This window comes from Chiloscyllium plagiosum, unplaced genomic scaffold (genome assembly GCF_037043375.1).
Source record: "Chiloscyllium plagiosum isolate Xiang-an unplaced genomic scaffold, Cpla_swu_hap1 HiC_scaffold_14, whole genome shotgun sequence".
Taxonomy (NCBI): domain Eukaryota; kingdom Metazoa; phylum Chordata; class Chondrichthyes; order Orectolobiformes; family Hemiscylliidae; genus Chiloscyllium; species Chiloscyllium plagiosum.
The window spans coordinates 100,714,155-100,724,575 of record NW_028270152.1 but is presented as its reverse complement, the minus strand read 5'-3'; the positions used below and the strand labels follow the sequence as shown (position 1 = coordinate 100,724,575).

General features: G+C 41.8%; 1 non-coding gene across 1 annotated transcript; it reads left to right on the top strand.

The window, feature by feature from the left end:
- Positions 1–769: 769 nt before the first annotated feature.
- trnat-agu (transfer RNA threonine (anticodon AGU)) lies at positions 770–844 on the top strand. The gene has a single exon. It is a non-coding gene; the product is annotated as a tRNA-Thr (tRNA).
- The last annotated feature ends 9,577 nt before the right edge of the window (positions 845–10,421 follow it).

Sequence of the window (10,421 nt, the reverse complement as noted above, 5' to 3'; positions counted from 1 at the left end):
CCTCTAATCATATCATCTTTCCGAGTTGGATGTATCTCGCTGATCCTTCAGTGTCGCTGAGTGTAAATCCTGGAAATTCCCCACGAGCGGTATCATGGCTGCATGTCTGTGCTGAGGCGTTGAAAGCTTCAGGAAAGTAATTCATCCCCTCCATCACTGTGGTAATTCTGGAAATGCAGTGAATCCTTTCCCATTGAGTGACGACTATACTCCAGGAATCCGTTTCGAAAATTTAAAGGTTTCTATCAGACATCTGCAATCGTTTGAAATAAGTTGAGACGTGGACGAAGACAGTGAAATAAAGTGATAGACAATGATGCCTGGGAGGCATAAGACAGGAAGTGAGCGCGGGACTGATGGTGCAAAACTCAATGTCGGTGCCATTGGGTCAGCTTTTACTGCCCAATATTTATACTTGCTTACACATTACAGCTAGTCAATTCACCGCAATGACCTTGTTCCTCTTGATGTGAGGTCCCCTCTGTGTGTATTAACGTGGTTCATGGGCCCCGATAGAATGAACACATCCTCTTTCTCCTGTCACTTTAACCAGGTGAAAATACCAGTTTTAAATGTATCCAAGAATAGATTATGTTTTTTCTGTGCCTTTTCAGTGGAGAATTTTCAGCTATAAACTGTTTGTATTTGAAAATTCGAGGATTGAATACAATTCTCTGTGAGCAACATTCATGCGAAAACACATGTCCAAGGACTGTGAGGAAGTGGTTAAGCAACTCCACATATGGATGAGTGAGGGGATAGCTGCTGTGGTGCCGTGGCTTAGTTGGTTAAAGCGCTTGTCTAGTAAACTAAGAGATCCTGGGTTCAACACCCAGCGGTGCCTACTTGTCACGTTCATACATGGGCTTGGTGTTTCAAGTCTTCGTGAAAATAACTGAGCATCTTTTTGGACTTTCACCCTGTTATGATTTGGTGATCCAGGTTAAGTTCCAACAGTGAATGCCATTTTTTAAAATATTCCGAACTATTACTTATGTCTGTGGTTTCTTTCCATTATTCCACAAGCACTTCTGCTTCTCCTTCTCTTTTATTCCCCATCCTTCATTCCCAGTTAGGTCGGAACAACGAGATGAGGCAGGAGACGCTGCAGATTTGCCGGGGAATTTTGTGGTAATGGCAGAGATACCACTAGCTGATCACTCTCATTCTCTGATGTCACCGTTCATACATTTAAACCAACAATATACACATCGTTGTGCTTCTTTATTTGTAGTGTAATTGCATTTTTTTCTTGTGGATTAGGAATTCTATTTTGAATTCGGAACAGTCATAATTGGTTGAGGACGAAGTGTCGCCTTGCCTTGTTTGAAGTGACAGACACATTATCCGGAGAATGTGAGCCCAATTCAACGCACTCCAGTCAGTGGGCAAAAAACCTCTCAGCAGCTGCACACTCAAATTGTCTTGAAATGTCAGACTTTTCATAGAGCCGAAATAGGTAAAGAGCTGTATGGACAGGCAGAGTGTCGGAGAATTTGTAACAGGAAGAGGGAGAGGTGGATGCACAGAGACAAAGAGAGTCATATGGAGACACATGCTGAGTTAGACACTGAAATGACCAAATCTCTATTCGACATTGTTGCAAACTGAGAGAAAGGAAACGAAAGAAGGCAATCATTTACGCACAGCCTTTCACCAGCTGAGAGCAACGGAAACAGCATTACAGTCAATAAAGTCCTTTGAATTTGGAAAGGTGACGGTTGTCTGTCATTGAGATATTTTGATAAAAATCCTGATTCAACAGATAAGACTGATAATTTTACCAGCATTATTATATAGAAATGTATAAGTAACGTGTTTCTGTCGATCTAAAACTTTAACTCAGTTTCTCTCCACAGATGCTGTCAGGTCTGTTGAGTTTCTCCAACAATTCATATTTTTGGTTCAGATTTACATTATCAAAGTAACATGAAAATCAACATCCTGTTGATCGCTTCATTTTTAAAATCCATCTGAAAATAAAACTGGTTACACTCTCAGACACAAATATACACTACAACGACTATGCACATGCAAACCCACTTTCAAATTTAGGCCGTGGCAGACCCAAGACCGAACGTCTCCGTATCGTATTCGAGTCTGGACAACGCGTTGGGAATTCACGTTTTCGCGACCTGCCAAATGCACAACTGTCAGATTGACTGGCTGTAACAACAAGCTCCATCGAAACAGCCTGTCGTTGGCAGAGTGGGAGCGGGAAAATAATTTTGATTCACGGATAAGTTTTCAACTACAAATTCACTCTGACATCACGACCACGTTATTACATCTCTGGAACAGTACCTGACTGTACCGCACCTCAGCAGAAAGTGACAACTTTAGATGCTGGAGATCAAAGTCAACAAGTGTAGCACTTGGAAATCACAGCCTGTAAGGCAACATTTGAGGAGCGGGGAATCGACGATTCAAGCATTCCTGACGAATATCTTGTACGCGAAACATCGAATTTTCTGCTCCTCGCATGCTGCTGGACCAGCACCACACTTTTTGACTCTATTCCCACCTCAGCTGATCTGCTTCGCAAAATTGATGATGAACGTGCCAGCATTCAGTTTGAATCTTCTGTCACATGTTTGACAGCTTGCAACATTCCATTCCTCATAAAACTCAGATCATCCAAATTACTAAATAAAAATAAACTGTGGATGCAGGAAATCTGAAACACAAGCATACTTGCTGGAGAAACTCTGCATTCTCTGATATCAACTGAATAGTTGAACATTAATATGTGAACAGGAAAAGAAAAAGCTGCAATTTGATAACTGCAACACTTCGTTTCTCCAAAAAATGACATCATGAAATGCAGTGTTTCGACTAGACACTCACCGTCTCAAATACTGATAGGAGTGAGGAAATAAATGTTGGCCCAGTCATTGCTGAACAAATGAATAAAAAGACTTATTGCGTTCCTAGTCAGTTGCTACCCCGGCAGACCATGTTAATGTGATCCACAAAGCAGGACAGCCAGGTCCCTCTGTATTTCAGAGTCCTGCAATATCTAATTTAAATAAAAGGGTCATTATTGAATGTTCCTGCGAACATCTCATTCTCAACTTCATACTGCATTGGTCAATATTTTACTCACAAACTTCCTCATCTCGACATCACTCAATTTTTATATCCTTTACGTTCTCTTCATGGTTTACCTTTCAAACTATTTTCCCAAGTACATGCCCATTTTTATTAAGTCGAAGACTAAGCTGAAATGATGTCTGTTGGAAATCCAAATATCGCTCTATCACACTTTGTCCCTTGTTTAGTGTGTCCGTGTAAAACACGTTAAATTTGTGCCCTCTCGTTTTGAATTCCACCATCCTGGGTAAAACCATGGCCTAGGCCAGTCACCGATCCAACCCCAATCATGATTTTATCAATGTCTAGAAGTTTACACACCAGCCTGGAACACTGCCGGGAAAAGCCCCTGCTCAAACACTCCCGACTTACCACTCAAGCCCTCTCGACACTGTAACATCCTTGTAAATCTATTCTGCACTCTTTCAAGTTTTACAATATCTTTCCGGTTGAAGGTGATCGGAGTTGTCAGCAGTATTCTAAATGTGGCTCCACTAATGTTCTGTACAGCCAGAACATGACGTGAACTTCAATAATCAATGTTCTGACTAATGAAGGCAAGCGTGCCAAATGCTTTCTTCACGAACTTTTCTACATGTGACACCTATTTTCGTGCTCTCGTAATCTTTGCCTTGACTTATAAAGTCGTGCCTGTCTTCTTAACTACTATATTCTGCTGCCTTCACAAATCTGTGGACCCACATGCAAAGTCACTTTGTTCCTTTGGGTTTCCCAGTGCCCTACCGTTCTTTGAGTACTCCCATGACGTGTTACTTACAAAATGCATCATCTGATGTTTTTATTGTTATTTTCAGCTCCCCTATCTGCCCATTTGACAAATCCAGGTCTGAAATCCTGGAACCTAAGATCTTCTTCCTCACTGTTCACCACTTTGCCAATCTTAATATCCTCCTCAAATTTTCTTATCATTTCCCCAACATTATTTCTGTATTGTTTATGTGCAATCACAAACATTAAGGGACACAGCATTGATCCTTGTGGGACACCACTGAATACCAGTTCCACGTCTCAGAAACAGCACTTTCCTTTGTCTGCAACCACCCAAATAAGTTTGGAACAAACTTACCACGTGACCCCGTATCCCTTTTATATTAACCCTGGTACCAGTCTCCGTTGGGGGAACTTGTCTCAGGCTTTCTAAAATCCTCATAAATTAAATCCATTTCACTATCCCTGTTGACACATCTAATCACTTCCTCAAAAAAATGTAATCTGATCTATCAGGAATGAATTCCTCTGACAAAAGCATGCTGACTCTCGCTGGTCAAACTTGCTCCGAAGAAGTTGCAATTAATTCTCTCCTTAAGAGGCTTCTCCAAAAGTTTCCCTACATGTGATGTTCGACTCACTGCTCTGTAACTTGCTGCATTATCTCCGCCAGCCTTATTGAAAACTGGAACCACGTTAGTAGTCCTGAAATCCAATAACCACTCCCAGGTGGCTAAAAAGGAAGGTAAAACATTGGTCAGAACACGCGTAATTTTCTCTCTAGTCTCACAAAGCAACGTGAGACACAACCCCATCCCGATCTGGGCATTTGCCCAATTTTAGCCTGTCAAAACCTCCAATGCCATCTCTGTCACCATGTGAAACGGCTCAAAAAACTCTCAGTCCCTCGTCCCTGCATTCTGTACCCATATATTACCACATAAGGACTGTTCCCCGGCTGCATATGTAAGCTGATTCACTCAGTTATCCCATTTACTGACACAACTGTACTATCAAACGGGAGGGAGATCATTCAGGTATTATAAGTGGGAAAAAAACTGTTTCATCCTTTGCGCCTATAAATGCTTCAGCTTCGATAACTCATGGCACATTGTCACAGTGAAAAGGGGTCTTAGTGTTATCTATCTGAAGAAAAAGTCACTAAGTTCCACCTCCTGCAGAAACTCCAGTCTGTTCAGATTTGGCATGAGTTTTTTTTTTCTCTCTCTGTTGTTGATCGCATTGAAAATAGAACTGCTGTACAAATCCCATACACATGATTGCTGGATTAATAGACCTAAGAAGTTTGATGCCTATGGCTCACATTGCAATAGAAAGAATCGACAAGAGAAGTTTTCAAAAGGAACAGAGTACTGTCTTCGGTGCAGAGGATCATTCAGCACGGACGATCTCAGGCTACCAAAAGGGCACACGCAAGACCTTTATTCCTCGATCATTCACAGTGTCAGATGGCCTGAGATAGAGATGTGTGCCAAGGAACATGTTCAAAAGCAGAAGGTGCTGGAACAGCTAAGCCGGTTTGGCAGCATCTGAGAAGAGAAATAAGACCACCAAATAAACGATTACATTGGGGAGGTGAATACACAAAGAAATAAGTAATGCTGGTCAAAATGGGCCGGATATTAACTTTGGAGATTTTAATCGACTTTTTGATTGCTCGAACTAGATCAGTCTGTGTTGCCTTGAGGAGGACAATGTTGGATTTAATCGTGATGGTTTTCCTGAACAGTGTGTCAAAGAAACGGCGAGGTAGCAAGCTATTGTCGATCTGGTCCTGTGTCGTGAGACAGGAATAATCAAATACCTCATCGTTAAGGATCCGCTTGGAAGGAGTGATCACAGTATGGTCGAATTGAGAATGCAGATGGAGAGTGTGAAGTTAAAAAACAATGCCAGATTCCTGTGTCTGTACAAGGGGCTCTACAATAGAACGGGGAATGCCTGGCTAAAGTAGACTCAAAACAAAAATAAATATGGTGGGTCAGCCGATGAGCAGAGATTTCAATTAGATTTTTCAAAGTGATGATCAAAATTATATTCCAATGTAAAGGAAGGACAGTCAGAAAAACTATAATCTAGCATCGTTGTCTCAAGAAATAAGGGAGATTATCAAATTGAAGGAGAAGGCATACAAAGTGGTTAAAATCAGCATGAAATTGGAAGATTCGGACAGCTTTCTCGGTCCACAGAATGCCACAACAGTGCTGAAAATAACCGCAAGAAAGAACATGAGAAAAAAGAAACTCGCACAGATTATAGGGATGTTTCGCAGAAGTTTCAACAAAAAAACGAAAAAGAGTGGTTAAAGTGAACATTGGTCCTTTAGGCGTTTAGTTATGGGATGTAATGAAATGGCTGAGGCATTGAACAGTTATTTTGCATCGTTCTTCACAGTGAAAGACACTAATACATGCCAGTAATTGAAAAGAGATGGATGTCGGTGAGGACCTGGAAACAATCCTTATTTCGTAAAAGCTAGTGTTGGGCAAACTAATGCAGCTAAGAATAGACAGTCCCCTATCCCTGATGGAATGCATCGCAAGGTGCTAAAAGAGTTGGCGGGGCAAATAACAGGTATCCTGGCGTTAATCTTGCAAATTCGCTGGACTCTGGGGCAATTCGAGCAGATTGGAAAACAGTAAATCTGGCGCCACTGTGTTTGAAAAAAAATGGAAGGAAGACAAGAGAGGGGGTTATAGACCCACTAGCTTAACTTCTGTAGTAGAGAAGGTGCTTGAGTCTACTATCAAGTAAGGAATAAGAGATCACTGCGATAGAGATTGAAAAGACACAGGATTCATGTAGGGCAGGTCATGCTTTACAAATATATTGGGATTCTATGAAGACATGACGAGTATGGTGGACAACGGGGACTCAGCGAATGTGGTGCACCTAGATTTCCAAAAGATCTTCGACAAGGTGCACACAAGAGGCGGATGCATAAGGTAAGGATGCATGGTGTTAGTGGGCGAGTATAACCATGGATATAAGAATAATTAGCTAACAGGAAGCACAAAGTGACGATAAATGTGTACTATTCTGGCTGGCACACAGTGAGTAGTAGTGAGCCTCAGTGATGGGTTTTGGAACTGCAATTATTTACAATTTATATAGATAATTTGTAGTTGGGCACAATGTGTTGCACGTCCAACTTTACAGATGACACGAAAATGAATGGCAGAAGACAGTGTGCAGAGGAATGTGAAACTTTGTAGAGGAAAATAGTTACATTGACTAAATGGGCAAAGGTTTGGCTGAAGAAACGTGAAGTCATCCATTTTGTTAGAAGTTACAGGAGACAGGGTTATTACTTGTCGAATAAAATGTTGAAGCATGCTGTTGTACAGGTGGAATTGGGTGTCCTTGTGCATGAATCACAAAGGTCGGGTCTGCAGGTACAACAAGTAATTAGGTAGCCAAATGGAATGTTGTCTTTCATTACTAAAGGGGGTGAGGTTAAAAGAAGAGAGGTTCTGTTGCCGCTGTACACGGTGCTGGTGAGGACATTCTTAGAGTACTGTGAGCAGGTTTGGTCTCATTACTTGAGAAAGGATGGACTGGCACTGGAAGGGGTGCAGAAGGGGTACACTGGGATAATGCTGGAGTTGAGGGGACAGGGTTATGAGGAGAGACTGAGTAGATTGGGATTATATTCATTGGAATTCAGAAGAATTAGGAGAGACCTTATAGAAATATGTACAATTGTGAAGGGAATATGTAAGATAGAAGTAGAAAGGATGGTTCCACTGGCGGGTGAAATTTGGAAAAGAGAGCACAGCCTCAAGATTAGACGGAGCAGGTTCAGCACAGAATTGATAAGGAACTTTTTAACCAAAGGATTGTTACTCTTTGGAATCTTCGATTCCTGATGAAGAATTTTTGCATGAAAGGTCAATTTTCCTGCTTATCAGATGCTGTCTCACCTGCTACGCGATTTGCAGCACCACACTCTTACCTGTAATCTCCAACATGTGTAGTCTTCACTTTCAAAATTAGAATTCTTTGCACAGTGAAGTACTTGACACCACTTCAGTAAACGTTTTTTTTGGCCATGATCTTATTTTTGAACAATAAAGGAAGTAAGGGATACAGTGAGAGGACGGGTAAATGGATCTGAGCGCACGAAATGATCAGCCATGAACGTATTGAATGGCGGAGCAGGCTCGAAGGGCTGGAGGGCTTACACCTGCTCCTATTTCTGATATTTCATAACTGCATGTTTAACATCTTCAGCAATTGCAACGGAAGATTCCACAGTGCCATGTGGGGAGGTGTTGGGACTGAAGGCAGAATGCACCAGTGTGTCCCAGATGGAAGGTTACATCCGGAAGGCAGAGAAGGGAGGTGAGAGGAATATGTGTGCGGTGATGGCATTTTGCTGGAGCTGGTGGAATTTCAAAAAGCAATCGATGATCACTTGAAGCACCACAGCGCATAAAGCTACAGAACAAGTTCTGGAAAATGGGATGACAGTGGATAGGCGCTTGATGCCTGACATTGGCAAGAAGGGCCAAAAGGCCTCTCTCCTTGCTGTGAAAGTCCCAGTCTCTATGAGAAATTAATTGAACCAGCCTTTTGTGGCCACAAGATCAATCAGAATCAGGGACTTCTTCAGCAAGTAATGCAATTCTTTATTCCTTGATGCCTATCTATCAGATTGGCTGCCATTACACACCACCTACGAATAGCAACTAAAAACTCCATTAACCGATTTTCTCTCTCCTAGCCAGATCGTTATCCATTCCATCGTCCAACTGTTCTTCTCCTTCTTTGGGTTCTTTCCCCACCTGTCGTTTATTCCTTTACAAGCCAGAAATAAGAAACATAACTGAATGCTCCTTACTTGCCTGAATAAGTGCAGTATTGAAAAGCATGTTGCAGGAGAAGCACAGCAGATAAGGCAGCATCCAAGTCGGAAGATACATTTCAGTCAGAACCTCCTTGAGGACTGCTCAGTGCTGTTCCAACAGTAATGCATCACCCAACACCACCCAGAACAGAACAGCCAAATTGATCAGCACCGCATGAAAGAAACAACATCGACACAGATCCACTTCCTCCATCGCCAAACACTCAGACATGCAGGTTGTACCATCCACAAGATTAAGTGCAGAAATTCCTCACGTCTCCTTAAACCGTACCTTTCACATTCACAATCACGTCCATCTCAAAGGTAATGGACGACAGGTGGTTAGGACAACCCATAAAAACAGTTGCCATACTGATCTGGAAATATTTTGCCATTCCTCTCCTGTCACTTCGTCAACATTCTGGAATTCCTTCCCTTACAATGTGGATGTACTGATAGCCCATGGACAACAAGGGTTACAGAAGGCTGTTCATCATCACCTTGTCTAGTCAAATTAGGAATGAGCAATGCATGCTGACCCTGTCTTGAAAATACACATCCGAAAGAAGAATGACAATTAAATGCTTTGTTGTTTTTTTTATAAAGCGAGCTCTTACTAAGCTATTTCTGTTTTAATTTCAGAATTATTCAAGATGAGGATTATCATTGGAAACTGAAACGACACATCACATCGGTGTCTGATGGAGTTGTTCAGTTTAAAGTAGCCCGAACTCGTTGGCATTTGAAAATGAACGTGAAAACAACATTGCGGGTCGAGTGAAGCCATTCACGTGTGCTGTCTATGGGCGGGGCTTCAGCCAATCATCTGGACTGCCAAGATATAAATGGAGGGACACTGAAGAGAACCTTTGGAAATGTGCTGACTTTGGAAAGTACTCAATTATTCGCCTACCATGACAATTCATCCGGCTATACTGGGAAAAAGCATTTCACCTGTTCTGAGTGTGGGAAGCGATTTGTGCAGTTATCTAACCTGGTGCTGCACACATGCATTCACACTGAGGAGAGACAGTTTATTTTTTCAGAATGTGGGAAATGCTTTCAAAAAAGTTCTCGAAAACTGAGGTATTACCAATGTGTTCATACCCGATGATAAATCATTCAAGTATGCTCCCAGTGGAAATTGGGTCAGCCTGTCATCTGATCTCACTTTTCATCTGGGAACTCACTGAAGAGAGACCGTACACCTGCTCTTAGTGTGAGGAAGGATTCAGTCAAGCATTCGGTCCGCTGAGATACCAATAGTTTCACACAGAGAAGAAACCATTTGTCTGTTGTGCCAGGGAAGAAACCTGCTGAAATACAAGCGAGTTCACACTCCATTAACACACTTGCGGTGATACCAGCGAATTAACATTGGCAAGGGAGCATTTAAATGTAGCATTTCTGGGAAAGGATGCACTTAAATCTTCCATTCTGCTAATACACCAATGGGTTACAAGTGAAAAGAAACCGTTTAAATGTCCAGAGAATGGGAAGTGCTTTATATGTTCCCAGGAACTGAACTCCAATCAACGTGTTCACATTGATGAGAAACCATTCACGTGCTCTCACTGTGAGACTGACTTCCCACTGTGGATCGACACAATTTACCTGCTGCATCTCCTCAAGCAGTGATTACACTTCTCAAGAACTTCCATTGCAGTGAAACACAGTCAATAATTCTGAATGTATCAAATAAATTTTTAATACACATCAAGCTTGAACA